The sequence below is a fragment of the Loxodonta africana genome, chromosome 19 (genome assembly GCF_030014295.1).
Source record: "Loxodonta africana isolate mLoxAfr1 chromosome 19, mLoxAfr1.hap2, whole genome shotgun sequence".
Lineage (NCBI taxonomy): Eukaryota > Metazoa > Chordata > Mammalia > Proboscidea > Elephantidae > Loxodonta > Loxodonta africana.
In genome coordinates this window covers 73,241,272-73,247,271 of record NC_087360.1, presented here as the reverse complement: position 1 = coordinate 73,247,271, position 6,000 = coordinate 73,241,272, and positions in this window count along the sequence as shown.

The window sequence follows — 6,000 nt, the reverse complement described above, 5'->3', positions numbered from 1 at the left end:
TTCAAAGGGACTAGAACAGTTAAAACAATGTTTGAAAAAGAAGAAAAAATATCAAGCTAGAATTGTCAAGACAGTGTGGTATTGGTGAAAATACAGACCTATAGACAAATGGATCAGAATGGAGAGTCCAGAAATAGACTTATACATATATGGTCAATTTAATGTCATCAAAGGTGCAAAGGCAATTCAATGGAGAATTCAATAAAAGTTACTGGAAAAAATGGATATATGCCAAATAAAGAATCTTGGCTCTTTCCTCACATTATATACAATAATTATTTCTGAATGGATTGTAACCTAAATGTAATATTTAAAGCTAAAAGACAAAACAAAAACTTCTAAGAGGAGGCATGGGAGACAACATTGATCTTGGATTGAGTAAATATTTACTGTTGTTAGTTGTCCTCGAGTCCTAGGATTAAAAAAAAAAAAAAATCCCAAACCAAAAAAGAAAAAAATTAGCAAATTAGGCTTTACTATAATTAAATTTAATTTTCTTAAGAGTGTCATTGTCCTCTCAAACAACACTCTTAAGAAAATTAAAAGAAAACCACAGACTGGGAGAAAATATTTGCAAAATATATACTGATAAAGGACTTATGTCAGAATATATTAGAGATCTTACAACTCAATAATGAGAAAACAAACACACAACCCACGTTAAAAAAAAAGAAAGGGGGCAAAAAGATTTGAATAACACTTGACCAAAGAATATACATGAATGGCAAATAAAGTAGAAATGAAAAATACTCACCATTATAAGGAATATGAAAGTTAAAACCACAGTTAGGTACCACACCATACCCATGATAACGACTAAAATAAAAAAAACTGACCATGCCAGTTGTTTTCAAGGACGTAGATGTTGCTGTTGGGTAGGCAAAACATTTAAAGCCCATTGGAAAACAGTTTGGCAGGTTTCATATAATTAAATATACACTTACTATAGGACCAGGATCCCTGGTGGCACAGACGTGAAGAGCTTCAGCAGCTGTCCTAGGCTGGGTTCTCTAGAGAAGGAAAACCAGTAAAGCATTTAAATATATACAGACAGAGAGAGATTTATATCAAGGAAACAGCTCACATGATTGTAGAGGCTGGAATGTCCCAAGCCTGTGGATCAGGATAGAGGCTTCTCTTGATTCACGTAACCAGGTGCCTGCGAACCCAAAATCGGCGGATCGGAAAGCAGGGCTCTTGCTCACAGGCTGTGAAAATCGTCGAATCCCAAAGTCGGAAGATAAGCTGATAGCTCAAGTCCCAAGAGGTCAGATGAACAGGAGACAGCCACAAGATCCAGAGTGAGCAAAAAAGCCAGAACATCTGCTTATATTTGGATGTAGGCCATACCCCCAAGGAAAGTCCCTTTCAACTAATTGGCTACTCGCAGCAGATTCAATCATGGGAGTAATCTCATATAAACACTGAGAATCGTGATCCAGCCAAGTTGACACACAATCTTAACCGTCACAGCTACTAAATAAAAGGTCAGCAGTTCAAATCCACCAGCCACCCCTTGGAAACCCTATGGGGCAGTTCTGTTCCATCCTATAGGGTTGCTATGAGTTGGAATCAATTTGATGACAGTGGGTTTGGTTTCGGTTTATGTGACCCAGGCATTCCATTCCTAGATATTTACCTAAAAGAAAGAAAACATATCTCCACACATAGACTTGCCCATGAAGGATTGTACACCTTTATTAACCAAAAACTGGAAACCAAATAGCCATCAATTTGTGATTAACTTGTGAATTGTGGTACATCCATATGGTGGAATACCACTCAGCAGTAAAAAAAAGACCAGAGTCTAGAGACACACAGCGACCTGGATGAATGTCACAACTATTGGGCTGAATGAAAGAAGCTAGTTCCAAAAGAAAATATTCTGTATGATTTCACTTATATGAAATTCTAGAAAAAGTGAAAGTATTGGGACAGAAAGAAGATCAATGGTTCCCAGAGGCCAGGGCTCAGGAGAAGGGCACAGGGAACTTTGTGGCGTGAAGATGTTCTGTAGCATGGTTTTGGTGGTGGTTACAGAACTGTAGGTATTTATCAAAACTCACCAAATTTTACACTTAAAATTGGTGGGTTTTATTGTACATAAATTATAACACAATGAAGCTAATTAAAAAAAAAAAATAAAGCGGTAGCCTGTTAAGTTGTTCATATGATAGGTCAGTAGCACGGAATAGCCAGTTCATGTCTCTCAAAGAAAGTTGTAATAATTCTAAACAGTTAAGATTCCGTTCTTAGTATACAAAAAAGTAATAGCATGGCATTTGCTGGAGTCCTGAGAGGATCATCTGAAATCCTGCCCTGGTCTCTTTCTGTGATAAGTGTCTCTGTTGTTCTTGTTGCGTGCCATCGAGTCAATTCTAACTCATACTGACCCTATAGAACAGAATACAGCTGCCCCATAGGGTTTCCAAGGAGCAGCTGGTGGATTCGAACTGCCAGCCTTACATTCAAAACCATGTTTGTAAATTGCTATTTGAGCAAATAACCCTGGTTGGTGATTACCACGTCTGATGCCTCGTTAACTAGTTGGTGGTTTTTTCTTAATGCCTTTATTACTAACCACAGTATACTAGTAACTAGTATTCTACATTGAACCTAACAAGCATTTTGGTGATAATAGGGAATTGATTGATGTAAACAATGCTCTTTGAACAATGCTTGTGGAGGTCACCTGTGCTACAGCCAAAGCTTATGGTTTGTCCACATATCATTTTGCAAGGGATGGTACTTACCTGATTTACCCACTTCAAAAATTTGAATTTTCAGTGGGATTTTCTGTTTGTTACCAGACTTCTAAGGAGCCCCAGTGGCACGGTGGTTAAGCGATCAGCTGCTAACTAAAAGGTTGGCAGTTTGAACCCACCAGCCACTCTGCGATACAAAAGATATGGCAGTCTGCTTCCATCAAGATTACAAACTTGGAAACCCTGTGGGGCAGTTCTACTCTGTCCTGTAGGGTCGCTATGAATTGAAATTTGACTCAACAGCAGTGCGGGACCAGACTTCAATTCCACCTAGAGAGGTTTATTAAATCAGGAATTTCATAAAGTTCACAATAAGAAGAATTGAACGTTTACTCTGGAGTGGAAGGTACTGACAGCTAATTTAAGTTAAAACCTATTTTTAACCTTAGCAATACTTTCCTAAGGTATTAGTGAAATGCTTAACGGCAACCAGGAAAATAACCACAGGAAATTTTAACCGTATCTTCTCTAGCCATTGCTCTGTTTCTGGACTAGCTACTTATTCACTTATTTCTGATCTATGTGTTTCTCAATATCCCATACTTTCCATTGCATTATAACTTTCTCTTATCAGGATTTATATACTAAGTATCAGCACGTTCTCCAGTTGTATTTGATTACTGGAAATTTAAAGTCCTCCACAACGGGATTTATGACGCTCTCTTCATTCCTACTGGATGCTGCACACAGCTCTGCAAATTGTGCCTCTTTCACAATTTTTTAAAATATGCCTGTGGCTTCCATTTATTAAAATATATACACACATATATACATACATCTTCCTTCTCTTCACTGCTGCAGTGAAATAGGTTTTATAGATTATCCTAGCTTTGTCAAGAAAAGAAAAATAATTTTCTGAAACAGCACTACCTGAATTATTTTTTGTTCCCTTCTTCTACCCTATCCTTCCACAATACTTAGAAGTTACTCACTCTATAGATTTTTTTTCAATGTTTATAACAGACCCCCTCACACCCCAATACCTCACACCCCAAAAACAGAGAATAAAAGCTGTCCACTTGCTGACCTGAGGAGATATCTTAGTTATCTCATGCTACTGTAACAGCACTATCAAAAATGGTAGTTTTAAAGAACAGAAGATTATTTTCTCACAGTTTAAACCAAAATCAAACCCATTGCGATCCAGTCAATTCCAATACAGTTTAGGAGGCTACAGATCTTGAATTCAGGGCATGGCTCCAGGGGAAAGTCCTTCTTTATCTATTTCAACCTCTGTTGTTGTTTTTTTTTTGTTGTTGTTGTTAGTAGGAGCCCTGGTTGCTCAGTAGTTTAAAGCGCTGGGCTGCTAACTGAACGGTCAGTTGCTAAAATCCACCAGCTGCTCTCGAAAAAGATGTGGTAGTCTTCTACCAAAAAGTTTCCAAAACAAAACCAAACCCATTGCCATTGACTCTATACTGACTCAGTGTAGACTGACTCAGAGTAGAACTGCCCCATAGGGTTTCCAAGGCTGTAAATCTTTAGGGAAGCAGACAGCCACATCTTTCTCCCAAGGGTTCAAACCACCGACCTTTTGGTTAGCAGCCAAGGGCTTAACCACCATGCCTTCTGTAAAGATTACAACCTTAGAAACCCTGTTGGACAATTCTGCTTCACCCTCCATGGTCACTATGAATCAGAATTGACTCCATGGCAATGGGTTTTTTTGGATGGGTTATTGTTAGTTGCCGATGAGTTGATCCCAACTGACGGCAGCCTCATGTGTGGAGAGTAGAATAACGTTTTACAAAGATTGAAGAATAAAGCACCACCACAGATCTCCGCCAGAGTTTCTTCTGGCTTCCTCCTTCCTAGGCACAGCTCATCACCTTTTGGCTCCTAACACATGCACAAAATCTGTCTTAGAAGAAGTACAGCCAGAACGCTCCTTGGAAACGAGGATGGTGAGACTTCATCTCACTTACTTTGGACATGTTATCAGAATGGACCAGTCTCTGGAGAAGGACATCATGCTTGATAAAGCAGAGGGTCAGTGAAAAACAGGAAGACCCTCAACGAGATGGAGTGACACATTACTGCAACAATAGGCTCAAGCATAACGATTGTGAGAATAGTGCAGGACCGAGCAGTGTTTCGTTGTGTTGTACATGGGGTCACTATGAGTTGGGACCAACTAGATAGGACCTGACAACAACAACAAAGAAAAAGGATTTATCAATGAAGAGTAAAAAAAGAATGTAAACAACTAAATAGAAAAAGAAAATGGCAAGTGTTTAGTTGGCATGTATTTTAAGTGAAGGAGAAATTGAAAAATAGAAAAAAAAAACAAACATGAGATTAAATTAATTTTTGTAGGAAAAAGAAAAATGCTGTACAGTTGATAACCTTGCTATCCATGTAGTTGGGGTGAGGAGGGGCTGTTCGAGCAGTACTTTATCCACATATACTGAATAAACAGGTAATATCCCATGGAACACCTCTGCTGTGAATGTTTTAGGGAAGGAAATTTTAAAAACTCTGTAACTAAAAGCAAACTACAATGTCAAACATGGGTATCGGCTTTATTCTCTACTTTGATTCTTAACATTATAAGTCAGCGTCAACATTCATGAAGGCTGACCATAGTTATTCCCAAATAAAAAGAAACCAACTCTTATCAAATCTTGGACTGTAACATCACATTATTCGGTTTTATGACGATGGTTCCTTAAAGCAGGTAAAGTCGTCAGAATAGAACAAGTCAGCGACTGATAGTACCTGAGCCACTCAGCCCTTACGTTCCTCTGACTTCTCTGTGGGGGGTGGGATGTAGTGAGGCATTCTGTGGGCCGCTTCTGTTTTGGATACATTTCCCACCTAACCTTTGAATAGTCTCCTAGCTGACTTTTTCTCTTAGATTGGCATCATTGTGGATCTATGCTAAAATAATCTCGTGAAGAGACCTCAGTTTATAACCTAATGGGCTACAAAATGCACTCAGCTTTTCAGAATGTATATGTACAAGTGACCCACTCACTGCAAGAGGCTTTCCTTGCTCCTCTTTTAATTGTACTGACTTGGAGTTTCATTATTTCCCCTTTTAAGAAGGCCAGGTCCATGTCTGTGGGTGACCTTCAGAATAGAGAGCCATATAACCAGTGTGATTGAGCAGAGGCCTTAGGGATGAATAGAGATTTTGTGTTATAAGAGTTATTATCGCAAAGCTGTGCCTAAAATGCAATGATAAGGTAGGGAACAACTTTTCGGGCATTTTGACAAAGAAGCTGTTGCAAAT